The sequence below is a fragment of the Miscanthus floridulus genome, chromosome 8 (genome assembly GCF_019320115.1).
Source record: "Miscanthus floridulus cultivar M001 chromosome 8, ASM1932011v1, whole genome shotgun sequence".
Lineage (NCBI taxonomy): Eukaryota > Viridiplantae > Streptophyta > Magnoliopsida > Poales > Poaceae > Miscanthus > Miscanthus floridulus.
Window position 1 is genome coordinate 108,460,668 of NC_089587.1, and position 15,544 is coordinate 108,476,211.

A 15,544-nucleotide genomic window follows, 5' to 3' on the forward strand; every position below is an offset into this window, starting at 1 on the left:
CCATTAGACATAACAGAATCCATCTCACTCCGTACTGCTTCCTTCCATAAGTCAGCATCAGGAGAGGAATATGCCTCTTTAATGGTCATTGGTGTGTCATCCACAAGGTACACAATATAGTCATCACCAAAAGACTTTGCAGTCCTCTGTCTCTTACTTTTTCTGGTGACTATAGTGTCATCCTCCTGAGAATTTTGCACATAGGGTTCCTCAGATTGTTCTATCGGAATAAAATTTCCATGCTCATGGGGAATTATAAATTCATGACCAGTTGTGCTAGGTGCATTTTCATGGAAAACTCATTCTCAAAAAATATAGCGTCTCTAGATTCCATGATTGTATCAATAGCCATCTCAGGAACACTAGAGTTTATAACTAAAAATCTATAACCCATGCTATGAATAGCATAACCAAGAAAGACACCATCAACAGTCTTTGGTCCAAGCTTTCGCTTTTTGTTTATTGGCACATTCACCTTTGCCAAACAACCCCAAGTTCGCAGGTAAGAGAGATTTAATCTCTTCTTCTCCCATTCCTCGAATGGTGTGATTTCTTTGTTCTTTGTGGGCACTCTATTTAGGACATGACATGCTGTCAATATAGCATCACCCCACCATTCCTTAGATAGTCCCGCAGTCTCCAGCATGGCATTAACTAAATCAGTTAGAGTGCGGTTCTTTCTCTCTGCAATCCCATTGGACTGTGGTGAGTATGGTGGTGTCCTCTCATGAATAATTCCATGCACCGCGCAAAACTCAGAAAATTCATTTGAGAAATATTCTCCCCGCGATCAGACCGCAAACGCTTGATTTTCTTCTCAAGTTGATTTTCTACCTCAGCTTTATAGATCTTAAAATAATGCAACGCTTCATCTTTTGTTTTTAATAAATACACATAGCAAAATCTAGTGCAATCATCTATAAATGTCATGAAGTATCGTCTACCGCCTTTAGTCAATTCGCCATTCATTTCGCATAAATCAGAATGAACGAGTTCTAGCAGTGCCAAGTTCCTCGCCTCAGCAGCCTTATGAGGCTTGCGCGGTTGATTTGATTGCACACACACCTGGCACTTAGAATCTTTGACTAAGTTAAATTTCGGGATTAAATTCAGATTTGCAAGCCGCGTGAGACAGCCAAAATTAATGTGACAAAGTCATGAATGCCATATATTCGACTCATCCGAAACAATAATATTGTTCACTACTTTATTACACACATCATCAAGCAAAGACAAGCAGAATAAGCTTCTGCAATCATAACCTTTTCCAACAAATGTTCCATGTCTCGACACAACACATTTATTGGACTCAAGCACGATTGTAAAGCCATCGCGACACATCTGAGAAGCGCTAACAAGATTCTTCTTGATGGAGGGGACATGTTGCACGTTCTTTAATAGCACTGTCTTTCTCGAAGTAAACTTCAGAACGACCATACCAGCACCAAGAACACGCGCATGCGAACCATTTCCCATCAGCAAGGCTCCAGTCCTGCCAGCCTGATAGGAAATAAACAAAGAAACATCAGCACACACATGAATATTAGCACCACTGTCCATCCACCACTCAGGTGAAAGACAAACTAAAAGAACAAAGGGTAAAGAATTACCATACCCAGATGTTCCTCCTCCAGTCTCGCTAATGACCACATTTGCTAATTTCTTTTCTTGCTTGTATTTGCGGTCTGGGCACGCACTTGCCCAATGCTCATCACTCCCGCAAACAAAGCATCCTCCACCTTTCTTGTTGTTTTTCTTCTTAAACTGTGCAGTCTGCTTAGGCTTTGCATTGTTGTTCTCTTGCATGTTCTTCTTCTTTTTATTACGAGATGCAAATGAGTTTTTCTTCTGCACCATATTGGCAGTTGAAGACTCAACTCCTTTTCCACGGTTATCTTTTGCTCTCGCCCTCTCCTCAACATCAAGAGTTCCAATAAGCTTAGCCACGCTAAACTCTTGTCTCTTGTGTTTTAGAGAAGTAGCAAAATCCCTCCAAGAAGGGGGCAGCTTAGCGATTATACCGCCAGCCACAAACTTGCCGGGCAACAGACACGGGAAATGTTCTAGTTCCTTTGCTAGCGCCTGTATCTCATGAGCATGTTCGACCACAGAATGGTTTTCAACCATTTTGTAGTCATACAGCTGCTCCATAAGGTACAGCTCACTGCCAGCATCAGAAACTCCAAACTTTGCCTCAAGAGTATCCCATAATTCTTTGCCTGATGTGCAAGATATGTAGTTTTTATCATACTTGGGATGAAGTGCACTAATCACGGCACCTTGAAATAGGTTATCGGTAGCCAAGAACTTTCGCTCCTCCTCAGGAGTAAACTGTTCAGGCTTCCCCTGTGCGGCGTGATAGCAGTTCATCGCAGTCAACCACAATACCATCTTTGCATGCCATATCATAATATTCTTGCCATCAAAATTATTCGGCTTCAAAGCGGCAGCAAAACCACTGACAGAAAATTGCCTAACATTAGGTTTTTGGATTGTTAGAAATTTAGGCATTTTCATTATCAGTTTAATCCAGAAATATAACATCAGCAGGTTTGTGACAGCATATATGTGCATGCTGTAGTGTTCATAAGAAATATACACATGCACATATATGTTGTCATAAACCTGCTGATGTTATATTTTTGGATTAAACTGATAATGAAAATGCCTAAATTTCTAACAGAAGCTTCCACCGGTCAAAACATTAGACTTTGTGTCACTGAGGACTTTGTTTACTTAGTAGTAAGGATATCCATATGTTACGCAAAAAGAGCACATGGCCCATTGACTTCAAAAGTTAAACAGGTAATCTAGATAACTTGAAAAACTAGCAGCGTATCCAGCCAAAACCTTTAGTAAACTATGGGAGAAATTATCCAATTCCCATTTGAAATAATGATCAAGATAGAGTGAATAAAAAAGTGCCTACCCCTTTAACAAGATCGGCCACACCAGCACCGAACATTCTGAAGATATGATCATAATCCATGAACGAATCATCAATTGTGTCATGGAGAAGGCCGGCAGACACAACAGTTGCGTTTGCACCAATATTGGCCAGATGAACCGCAGTCTCCACACAATGCTGCAAGTATGGATCACCACTAGCCCGCTTCTGGTGGCACACAACCAATACACAAATCAGCATGAGGTTTAACAAAAGCACAAGATCAAGATGCCATGCAAATGAACAGAGAGAAGTAAAGATTGGGATTCCGTGAATCTTATTGGGGATCAACGTTTTACCTGGCCACGGTGTGCCCACTCAGCCTCGAAGAATGCCTTGACGACAAGATCGTCGCAGAAGATGCGGTGGCGAGCTTGGACGCGGGCGAGGAGTTCATGAGCACCAGGTTCGCATGACGGCTCCGCCTCAGAGAGGCTTTCGTCAAGCTCGAAGGCTAGCTCGGCGGCGTCGACACCAGTGGTCGCGGGGCGCACACCCTATTACAAATTTAGGCATTTTCATGATTAATCTAATCTAGGAAATAACATCAGCAGGTTCATGACGGTATATATATGTATGTGTATATCTCTAATGAACACTACAACATACATACATGACATATAGATGGATACAGTAAAAGCACAAAATACAGTAATCATATAGATTAGAATGTACCCAGCGGAGGATCCCATGCCGAGGACATCGGAGGCTCCATTCGCACTAGTCGACATAGTGCGTTGCTTGAAGTCGTGGACCGCAGTCAATGTAGGAAGATGTTTGCAGTGCAGTCCCACGAACGGTCACTAGGAAGAAGACGCCTTGTTGTTCCGCAAGCAATCACCGGGAAGAAGACGGGTTCCAAGAGCGATCACCACTAGGAAGAAGACGTACGTGGATGGGTAGTCGCGGATCACTCCCTAAAAACATAATCGCCATTCAACCCCGTGCAAGGTTCTCAGGCGGATGAGGGTTCCGGAGGCACCTGTTCTCCCGCTACTTCATGCGCGTAGAGGTACGGGATGGGGAAGCCAGAGGGCTACTGAGATGTGGTTTCTCTCAGGAGAGATTGCGGAAGTTGGAAGAACTGTGGATATATGGCTGCGACAGGAAGGGAGAAAGGCAGCGGAGAAATCCCAGGAGACGAAAAGCGGAAGGGAAGGTAACTGGCGCAATCAATTCGCCTCCACCATCAAGGAGAGAAACTCCCATGATTATGTGGATTTAAGTGGCAAAAGACTGACCACGCCTGCCTGCCTGCCACGCCATGCCACGACCATGGCCCGGCCCGACCTGCAGCGGTGGCGCGCGTGTGCGTGTGGCACCCATTTGCCCTTTCCTCAACTTCTCAATTAAGATGAATAATTTCCAACCATATAAGCTGGGTACACGTTCAGTCAAAATCCCATACAGTATGAACCATAAAACGCTTAATGTTATGTACCATAGAGTTTTATTTGATTTATTAAATATTATACGGGCCAAGCCCATAATATCTCCAACAATCCCCACCAAACTCTAGGGTTTATAACAAAGTAGTCTTAGAACCACATTTCTTTTATATACCGGTGTTTCGATGGAGATTGTTAAGTTGAACATCCATCTAGAGCAATAGTTTCACTTAGTCACAACTGAACAATGGACTAAGCCTTGAATTGACAGTATTGTGTGAGGTGAATGTCACTAAAGTCCTTAGCTGATACTTGGCTGCAAAAGACATCTCCTCTATTTGAAGCATATAAGTCATACTCCAGTGCCTTTCATGAGTATTTAGAGATCACCCAAATCTCATAGACTGTGACCAGCAGTCTGACTCATATAGGTGTGCTCCTCAAAAGATGTTTTGTAGGACAACATCTTTGCTTTATCAAGCCACTTGGAACACATTAAGGTAAAAACCAACCTGTCTTATAGAAAGAAAAGATATGCATCAGAAATGAGTCTTACTAAGGATCTTTCCTCATAATTTACTACTAGCTTGTTTCACCATCCTACTTCATGGGATCTCCGATCACATAGAACAGGTTACCACTATAGTAAATTTCATGTGGGTCTCAAACACATCTCTCTTGATGCACTTTCTATCACATTGCGTGACAGACCATTAGTGAATTGATCTGCCAAATTGTTAGACGTGTGAACATAGTCCAACGCTATTACTATGGTAGAACCGCCTAATCTAATGCCTCCTAGGAGTGCTCATCTTCCATTAGACACTAAGAACCCAAGGGAGAACACTAAATTACTCGATTCCGTTGGGCACACCCCAGGGGAGAACCCGAAAATCCACATTTTTGCCATCAGGATCACAAATGAGAATAAAGCTTATAGCATTCTTAACTATTTCTTACATCACTTTTAATACAACATCAGAGTATAATATTTATCATTTATAATAGTGGAATATGAACATATTATCAGAGTTTTGAACAATTTAATTGAACAGCGGAATATAAACATGTGAACATAGTTACAGCGGAAATAATTATCTATTTATGGCATGATAGAACATTGATATGTAAACTATGACAACAGATTATAAAACTTTCATTTATAAAAACATTTAGTGAGAGTTATAAATAAAAACTATGATCGCAGCGTAAAAAATCCTCTCTAAGCCCACTAGGAGGAATCCACACACAAGGGTCAGCTCTAGCATCCACCTGTCACCTACAATAGGGGGAATAAAACCCTAAGTACTCAATTGTACTCAGCAAGACTTACCTGACAGGAGAAAAGAAAAGACTTCAAGGATATGCAAAGCTATCTGGCATGTGGGTTATTTGCATTTGCAGGAAACATTACTAAGCGTGTGTCCTTATATTCGATTTTCATTAATAGCCGCATTGGTTCATTAACTAACCATTCTATGTAAGCACATGTGCTACTTTCAAGCAGGTGGTAAGCAATTAGAATTTCCTTCTTCCATCTTTCATCTTTCAGTTATTACTATGGTGCTAGAGGTAAGACAAGTCGTACCGACTCGGCGGTGATTCACGAACCAATATCCCCAGCTGGGTACCCCGAAAACACATGCCCCGCTTGCACCCAAGGCACAAGCAGGACCAACCCATCACCCTCCTATCCTGGGTGTCCAGGTCCCCATCCAAACTGGGACTCCAAGCCCCTGCCCCTGAGTCCCAGACTTAGTGTGGTGCAAGGACCTCCTAACCCAAAAGAAAAACCATCAAGATAGTCAGTCCGGAAAGAGCCGAATCCACGACAAGAGAGCAACAAGTCTTCCAAGTGCCCATACACAAGTATGTGCTTGGGATAATAAATATGTGATTTGCCTAGCGTCTTATGCAACGGCCGGTCCTTAACCGACACAGATAGGGAAACAGTGTAACCAAGCCATGTCACGCGTCCACGGCGACACAACCTCTTACACTCACCAATACCCAAACCATATCCCTGTCCGGTCACCATTTTTCCTTTCCACCATTTATATTTTCCAAGTGATAATAATACAATAATATATTTCCTATCTCTCGCGAGTGACAGGCAATCACTCGACTTCTACCGGAGTCCTATAGCATCTACATGATCCTGTCATACTAGTAAGACTCATAGGATAAAGATATATATATATATATATGCAAGTGGGTTTCATTCAACTTCTTAAAACTTAATGCATAAATATAATTTAAACTGCAGAGAAGTAGGGGTTATACACTAGGGCTTGCCTGGGTAAGATATATGTTAAACAGTTAGTATCTACATCTTCAGATCATCCACCATCAACTAGATAGAAAGCCCATTACATCATCTCCTAGAGAGAATACTATTACACCATCTTCGGATTCTCAATCATCCTTCAATTGATCCGTTGCTCCATCATCATACCTATATGATATGCATTGATGCAAATGCATAGATGTAAATAATCAACGATAGCCAAAATGCTTAGAAATCCGATCACGCCTCACTAGCTAGCGAGATAGCTCTAACGTTGGTCTACGTATCCAAGTTGTCGAATAAGGCGTTATTTCCCAACAAATATTTTAGTTATACAAACCCAAGTTGTTTCTTTATTTTATCCTATCGATTTAATCTTTATTCAAAATAGGGCATCATTAACTACCTAGCAAACTGATTATTCTGGAGTCACAAAAATTACAATGAGTACCTAATATTGCTAGGATCCTACTGTACAAATTTTAGATCCAACACTATTACCAATTTACCACGGAAATTCCTACAAGTTCTCCTTTTACCAATATTAAGCATTTTAACATAATTGGAGCAACCCTAAAAACATACCGAGTCTATGTGAACAAAATACACTACTAGGTAGATCATGATTTTAGGAACTCAACAAAACTAGTTTGGCATTTTTATGATTTATCTATGATTTACTATGAATTTTACAATTTACCTTAAAAGCTAACTTAGAAACTGCTCTACAAATTGAAACGGCCCGGCACCAACCACTTCAGCCCAACGACACGCACGGCGGTCCAGGCGCGTAGGCGACGGATGGCCCACAGGCGCGCAGGCAGCCGTAGCCTCGGCGGATGAGTGCGCGACGGCCCAGGTAGGGCGCGTGACCGGCGGCCCAACAGCCAAAATGGACGGCCCTCGCGCGGAGAGGGCGTGGCCCAATCGCACAGCACGCACACGCGGCCTAGGCGCGGGGCGGCAGGCCGACCCAGCTAGGCAAGCCCAATGCGTGGTGACAGTTTTTTGCAAGGACCTCTCCGAACTTCTATCTATTTAATATGCTACCATTTCTACTATTTCTTTGAGTCACGATTATCGCACCTAGGACCTTAATGCTATCTCTATTTACATATTCTCACCTTGCTCTCCTTCTCTGCTCGAAGCAGAACGATGACCGACGGTGATGGCCCCGCTGACCTGGGCCGGTGATGGCATGCTGGCCTGAGCGGTAGGTGCTACGGCCACGTGGGGGCTTCGAAGGCCCGCATGGCCAGGAAGTGGAGGCAGCAGTGCGCAGGACGCGGCTAGGCAAGGCTGTCTGTGAGCAGAGCCATGGCGGCGGTAGTGCTGTCGCGTTCGAGGGCGTTCATGGCGAACGGCAACGTCAGACCAAACTGTACAAAAGGAAACCCAGGAGGTATTAAGGTGATGCTAAAACTCGGCTTGAATAGGACAGAGAGGAAATGGAGCAGCGCAATTGCAGAGCTCCATCTCCAGCGACCATGGTGGACCGCGAGCACGAGATTCCAAAATTTCATCACGTACCATTGACGGATGGCAACGAGGTCTCGTCCAGGGCTATATAACAACCAGGAGCACTCATGGCTATGAGGAATTGGAATGGAAGTCACTAGCGTAGATGGCAGCCAGCAGCTCAGCATGAGGCAAGCAAAGAAAGAGGATGGACGGAGGCACGAAAAGCAAGGAGCGGCTCTGGAGTCTTCCTATAGGACATTCCTGGCCGCGAGAAAGGAAACGCACGTGGCACGGCTGGCCAGCAGGACATGCCAGTTGGCACAGACAAGACCGCGGCCACAGAGACAACAAGGTAGGCAAGGACAAGACTGAGGCAGTAGAAAAATAGAGGGAGGGGAGCAGTGCGAGGCTCGGCCGACTTGGAATGACACGGCAGCAGTAGGCCATGGCGTACATGACGAGGATTGCATACATGCTTTGCTCTGGTGGTAATGGTTTTGGTTGCATGCCTGGTAGAAGGAAAAATGGGGATTAGAGGAGCAGAGGCAGACAGAGACAGCAAAGACAGTCAAGCAGAGAAACAAACACGTAGACAACGACATTCATTGCAGCAGAGATGATGCGATGAAATGGGCAGTCAAATGGTGGTGCCTAGCAGGGACGTGGACACGACAGAGATTTTCAACAAGTTCAAATTTAAATTAGATTCGAAAGCTATATATATCGTCCTATTTATTAATGGATTTTATTTTATTTATAAAAATTGCTTTTCATACTTAATCTGGTAGAACAAACTGTTCGCTATTTATTTGCCAGAATTATTGGTAGACATTCCTAAATATCTCTACGTGTTGAATAATTTCACTTGGACGTTTATTCGAGTCCACAAAACTGAGTCACCGGATTCACTCATCGCACCAAGTACATTTTAAATCAAAAATTCAAGAAACTCATTTCAAAAATTTTACTCAAGCCTAAATCACGGTGCTAAACAAGCTCGTAACACCAGGGGTGTTACAACCAACCCCCCTTAAAAAGAATTTTGTCCCGAGATTCGAAGCTAGAACCAAAAGAGGGGAAACGTGATTACATTTCATAGGTCAGGAATTACACAAAAAATTACATGACTTCGAATACTAAACTACACGGGGATCTAGGGATACATGGTCAAGAGCAACCTGGTACAACCAAGACTTAATCCAGAAGTCGAGAGAGATGAGGACAATGGAGAAATAACAAGATAATGATTATCCAAAACATGGCATAGCACCGAACGATCCAGAAACAGGACTCCCAGAACTCAAACATTGTGAACCCTAATACTGAACCAACCAACGGTAGACTTGAACTTCTTCGACGGAAGCAGACCTTTTCTTCTTCTCAGATTATATCATCACCTCAGACTGATGAACCTAGTTCCTCGGATGATGACTGGATCTCGTAGCTCTACTCCAAATGCGGGGGATGAAGAAGAAGAGCAAGGACCAAGGGCATCTTATATAGGCGAATGGAGGTGGGGAGCAACACACCAGAAGTGGAGGCAGCATGAATGGGATACACAGACGGTTCATGCAGTGGGGATAACACGGCCATGGTGTGCTCCTTGCACAAGTGAGCGGATGGTAAATGAAGGAGAGGAGATAAGAGAGTGTGCTCGACGAGGGAGGCATGTGAGTGGTCGTGTCTCCAAAAGAAGAAGAAAAGAGAAAGGGGAAGGGGGGTTTGGTACGGGGGCGAGGCATGGGGGTCGAGAGCCAACTAGATGCTGGGAAAAGGAGAAATGTACAGTGCAGAAAGACGGTGAGCACGGCACGATGCCATGACCACGCGAGAACAGGGAGCTAAAGGCCTGATACAGACAGCGTTCATAGGGCACGCAGCGAAATGACCCAGCACGGTCAACTAAACACAGGGCTTGAGACATGACATCCACTCAGACTTCTACAATCACTCCTGACTACCCAAGGCTAACTTTCCTTACTACTCTTCTTTTTCTTTCCCTTACCCGACCACATCAACCTTTCATGTAGACTAATACCATGTCATACATTCTTCCTCCAAAACCACCTCCTCTTGCTTACCATGATAGAACACTATGTCATCAACCTGTTGTGGATTTCCCGTTTGAACACCTAAACATTTCCAAGGAAATTATTTGTAGCAAAGGTGGTATGGAGGTGTAACTTGGTAAAGGTACTTGGTTAACAACCTTGATACCAGCGTGTGCCGAGCAGCATCACCATGTGGCTGCTATTCCACAAGGAGCCCTTGGTTTCGTAATGGCACCATAAGCTATTAACCAGGCAACTACTACCAACTTACATGCCATGAAGGCGGTGGGGTCATAGACCACAGAGTAAGGGGAGTATTGCAAGGGGAGATTCAAACAACAAAGGTTCCCTTCACAACAAGGGACAAGGAATTCAAATACAACGACGGATTTATTTTAAAGAGATTCAAGTGTTCTATTGGGACATCCACAATTAGTCGATACAGTGTCCTAAATTATCCAATCACGACTGATCTGCTAGTATATGAATGGCAACTTCTCTTGCAATCCAACTAACATCGCCCTTGAAAACTTTAAGCACATCTAAAGAACTTAGGGTAGATGAATGTAATAAACATAGCGAAATAACTAAAATACATGTTCCAACGGTCTTATATGAGTACATCATATAGGCATCCAGTCTCCCATTCATGACACAGCATTCACCTTCCCTACGGTTGATGATCTCAACACTACGGACGGAATACAACGGCAAGAGTACAATACTGGAGGATAGCGACGAACAACACTACTACTACGGTATAGCATCCCAAGGCAACTAAGCTACTCTAGCCATGCATCTTCATTCCTGAGCTTGGCGGATTCTTCTGCCGCCCTAGCTATAGATCTACATCTTCTTGGGGCAATGGCTGAGTGAGAGGAATCAAGGGCTCTACTTCTGACACTTCTGAGGGTGGGGGTGCTGGCGGCACTACCACACCGGTTCTCCTTCTTTTTGGCGGGTGGATAGGGATCCCTTCTAAGATTGGGGCATCCTACCTTTTAGCAGACAGTGTCCTCCACTTGGCCCTGGTGACAAGATAGGCCTCACGCAGCTGATGGACATGCCGATCTTTGGCCTCCTTCAGAGCTTTCGACATGCAGTCTCCTGACTCTCAGCAGCTGTAGCACTGGCATATGTTTTAGCGAGCTGCACCTAGAGCATCTGGGTGAAGATCTCAGCTTCCTCGGCTCGCTGAAGGCAGATCCTTAGTTCCAAGGCTTGCCGGTCGTACTACTCATCCAGATCAAGCAGGTACGTGGTCAAGTGCACCATGGTAGGACTGTCCTCTTGCGCATCTCACCCTACCAAAGCCTCCATGCGAGCCCTCCATGCCCGCCGATTCTTGTCCAAAGGGGGTATGGGCAATGGGCTCCTCATAGATCTGGTAGAGGTACTACAAGGCTTTGCGGGCCACAACCTAGTAGGTGTCGATGAAGCTAAACCTGGTTGCGGTCACACTCCAGGCTTCAGTAAGGTTGGGGAACTCCTCACTCTTCCCGATGTAGATGGTAACCTCACACCGCTGCTCCTCATACTCACGGCCCTCATACTCGGGACGATCTTTGACTCTAAGCTTTTGTAGGGTGGCATGCAGGATTCTAGGAAAACCCTCAACATTAAGGCAGTAACTACTAACCCAGGCTCCTACCATTTCTAGCGGTGGTTGTGAGGAAGGCTGAGCAAAAAGCTGGCTCAAAGGAAAAGCTAAGCGTGCTAAAGTGCGCCGAGTGGTGCTACCAATGGCTAAGCCAGACTCTACTTATAAAGGCGAAGCATTCAGTGGTCCGTACGCGGTCCACCAGGGTTCCCACGTAGGGTCACTATGACTGAATCGACCAAATTTCACATGTTTGAGGTGAGCGACGTGTGATGCCATTACTGACTGGTACGACCATAGGGCAGGTGTCCGACAAGAGTGTAGAAAAGGGGTACGGGGAGATGTGGGTCACGACCGGCGTGAACCATGGGCGAACGCGAAGCATGAAGCCATAGTGCAGACCTAACTCTGGAACAGGAACGAGCCAGTCATGCACAATACGACACGCATGACACCTTTGTATGGCGTATCTGCAAGCAATACAAGCGCTACAATGCACAAACAAGATATGCATGAATGCATGTCCTATACGTCCTTTCACTGTTGACAACATATAGGGCAACCGTTCTCAGATTTTTGGCACATCATTCTCTCCCTATAGCTAGTCAATACTATCAGACTATGCTCGAGTCAGTGTACCTACAGAAAACTTGATTAAGCCTACCTAAGTCAGTAGAGTGCCATCTATCCTGGATACATAACCATAGTAATAGGGCTACTTATATAACTTCGCAGTCGAACGCCCTAACTTTTTGCAAAAATAGGTTGTCAAATTTTAGTTTAGAAAATGTTTTTAAAGCCTTATTTCCTCATTTGCACTCTGATACCACCTATGGCAGAACCACCTAATCTAATGCCTCCCAGGAGAGCTCATCTTCCATTAGACACTAAGCACCCAAGGGAGAACACTAAATTACTCAGTTCCATCGGGCACACCCCAGGGAGAACTCAAAAATCCACATTTTTGCCATCAGGATCACAAATGAGAGAATAAAGCTTACATCATTCTTAACTATTTCTTACATCACTTTTAATACAACTTTAGAGTATAATATTTATCATTTATAATAGCAAAATATGAACATATTATCAGAGTTATGAACAATTTAATTGAACAGCGGAATAGAAACATGTGAATAGAGTTACAGCAGAAATAATTATCTATTCATGGCATGATAAAACATTGATATGTAAACTATGACAACATATTATAAAACTTTCATTTATAAAAACATTTAGTGAGAGTTATAAATAAAAAATATGATCGTAGCGTAAGGAAATCCTCTCTGAGCCCACCAGGAGGAATCCACACACAATGGTCAGCTCTAGTATCCACCTATCACCTGCAACAGGGGGAATAAAACCCTGAGTACTTAATTGTACTCAGCAAGACTTACCCGATAGGAGAAAAGAAAAGACCCCAAGGATATGCAAGGCTATCTGTCTTGTGGGTTATTTGCATTTGCAGGAAGCATTACTAAGTGTGTGTCCTTATATTCAATTTTCATTAATAGCCACATTGGTTCATTAACTAACCATTCTATGTAAGCACATGTGCTACTTTCAAGCAGGTGGTAAGCAATCAGAATTTCCGTCTTCCATCTTTCATCTTTCAGTTATTACTATGGTGCTAGAGGTAAGACAAGTCGTACCGACTCGGTGGCGATTAGCGAACCAATGTCCCCAGCTAGGTACCCCAAAAACACATGCCCCGCTTGCACCCAAGGCACAAACAGGACCAACCCATCACCCTCCTGTCCTGGGTGTCTAGGTCCCCATCCAAACTAGGACTCCAAGCCCCCGCCCCTGAGTCCCGGACTCAGTGTGATGCAAGGACCACCTAACCCAAAAGAAAAACCACCAAGACAGTCGGTCCAAAAAGAGTTGGATCCACGACAAGAGAGCAACAAGTCCTCCAAGCGCCCATACATAAGTATGTGCTCGGGATAACAAATCTGTGGCTTGCCTAGCGCCTTATGCAACAGCCGGTCCTTAACTGACATAGACAGGGAAAACAGTGTAACCAAGCCATGTCCCTGGCGACACAACCTCTTACACCCACCAATACCTAAACCATATCCCTACCCGGTCACCATTTTTCCTTTCCACCATTTATATTTTTCAAGTGATAATAATATAGTAATATATTTTCTATCTCTCGCGAGTGACAGGCAATCACTCGACTTCTACCAAAGTCCTATAGCATAGCATCTACATGATCCTATCATACTAGTAAGACTCATAGGATAAAGATTTATATATGCAAGTGGGTTTCATTCAACTCCTTAAAACTTAATGCACAAATATAATTTAAACTGCAGAGAAGTAGGGGTTATGCACCGGGGCTTGCCTGGGTAAGATATATGTTAAAAAGTTAGTATCTGCATCTTTAGATCATCCACCATCAACTAGATAGAAAGCCCATTGCATCATCTCCTGGAGAGAATACTATTACACCATCTTCGGATTCCCAATCATCCTTTAATTGATCTGTTGCTCCATCATCGTACCTATATGATATGCATTGATGCAAATGCATAGATGTAAATAATCAACGACAACCGAAATGCTTAGAAATCCGATCATGCCTCACTAGCTAACGAGATAGCTCTAACGCTGGTCTACGTATCCAAGTTGTCGAATAAGGCGTTATTTCTCAACAAATATTTTAGTTATACAAACCCAAGTTGTTTCTTTATTTTATCATATCGATTTAATCTTTAGTCAAAATAGAGCATCGTTAACTACCTAGCAAACTGATTATTCTGGAGCCACAAAAATTACAATGAGTACCTAATATTGCTAGGAGCCTACTGTATAAATTTTAGATCCAACACTATTACCAATTTACCACGGAAATTCCTACAAGTTCTCCTTTTACCAATATTAAGCATTTTAACATAATTGGAGCAACCCTAAAAGCATACCGAGTCTATGTGAACAAAATACGCTACTAGGTAGATCATGATTTTAGGAACTCAATAAAACTAGTTTGGCATTTTTTTTTGATTTATCTATGATTTACTACAAATTTTACAATTTACCTTAAAAGCTAACAAAAAAACTGCTCTACAAATTGAAACGGGCCGGCACCAACCACTTCAGCCCAACGGCGCGCGCGGGCGGTCCAGACACATAGATGATAGATGGCCCACAGGCACACAGGCAGCCGCAGCCCCGGTAGACGGGCGCACGACGGCCCAGGCGGGGCGCATGACCGGCGGCCTAGCAGCCAAAACGGATGGCCCTCGCGCGGAGAGGGCGTGACCCAATTGCACATTGCGCACACGCGGCCTAGGCGTGGGGCGGTAGGCCAGCCCAGCTAGGCAAGCCCAGTGCGCGGTGATAGTTTTTTGCAAGAACCTCCTCGAACTTCTATCTATTTAATATGCTACCATTTCTACTATTTCTTTGAGTCACAGTTATCGCACCTAGGACCTTACTGTTATCTCTATTTACTTATTCTCACCTTGCTCTCCTTCTCTACTCGTAACAGAATGACGACCATTGGCGACGGCCCCGCTGACCCGAGCTGGTGATGGCATGCTGGCCCCAGCGGTAGGTGCGGCAGCCATGTGGGGGCTTTGCAGGCCCACACGGCTAGGATGTGGAGGTGGCAGTGTGCAGGACGCGGCTAGGCAAGGCCATCTGTGAGCAGAGCCACAACGACGACAGTGCTATCGCGTTCGAGGGCATTCACGGCGAACGGCAACGTCAGACCAAACTGTACAAAAGGAAACCCAGGAGGTATTAATGTGATGCTAAAACTGGCTTTAACAGGACATAGAGAAAACGGAGCAGCGCAATTGC

At 44.2% G+C, this 15,544-nt stretch overlaps 1 pseudogene; it reads right to left on the reverse strand.

Annotated features, from left to right (window-relative positions):
* LOC136473224 (probable GTP diphosphokinase RSH2, chloroplastic) overlaps nt 1-15,544 on the reverse strand; it is a 38,917-nt pseudogene that overhangs the window by 19,138 nt on the left and 4,235 nt on the right.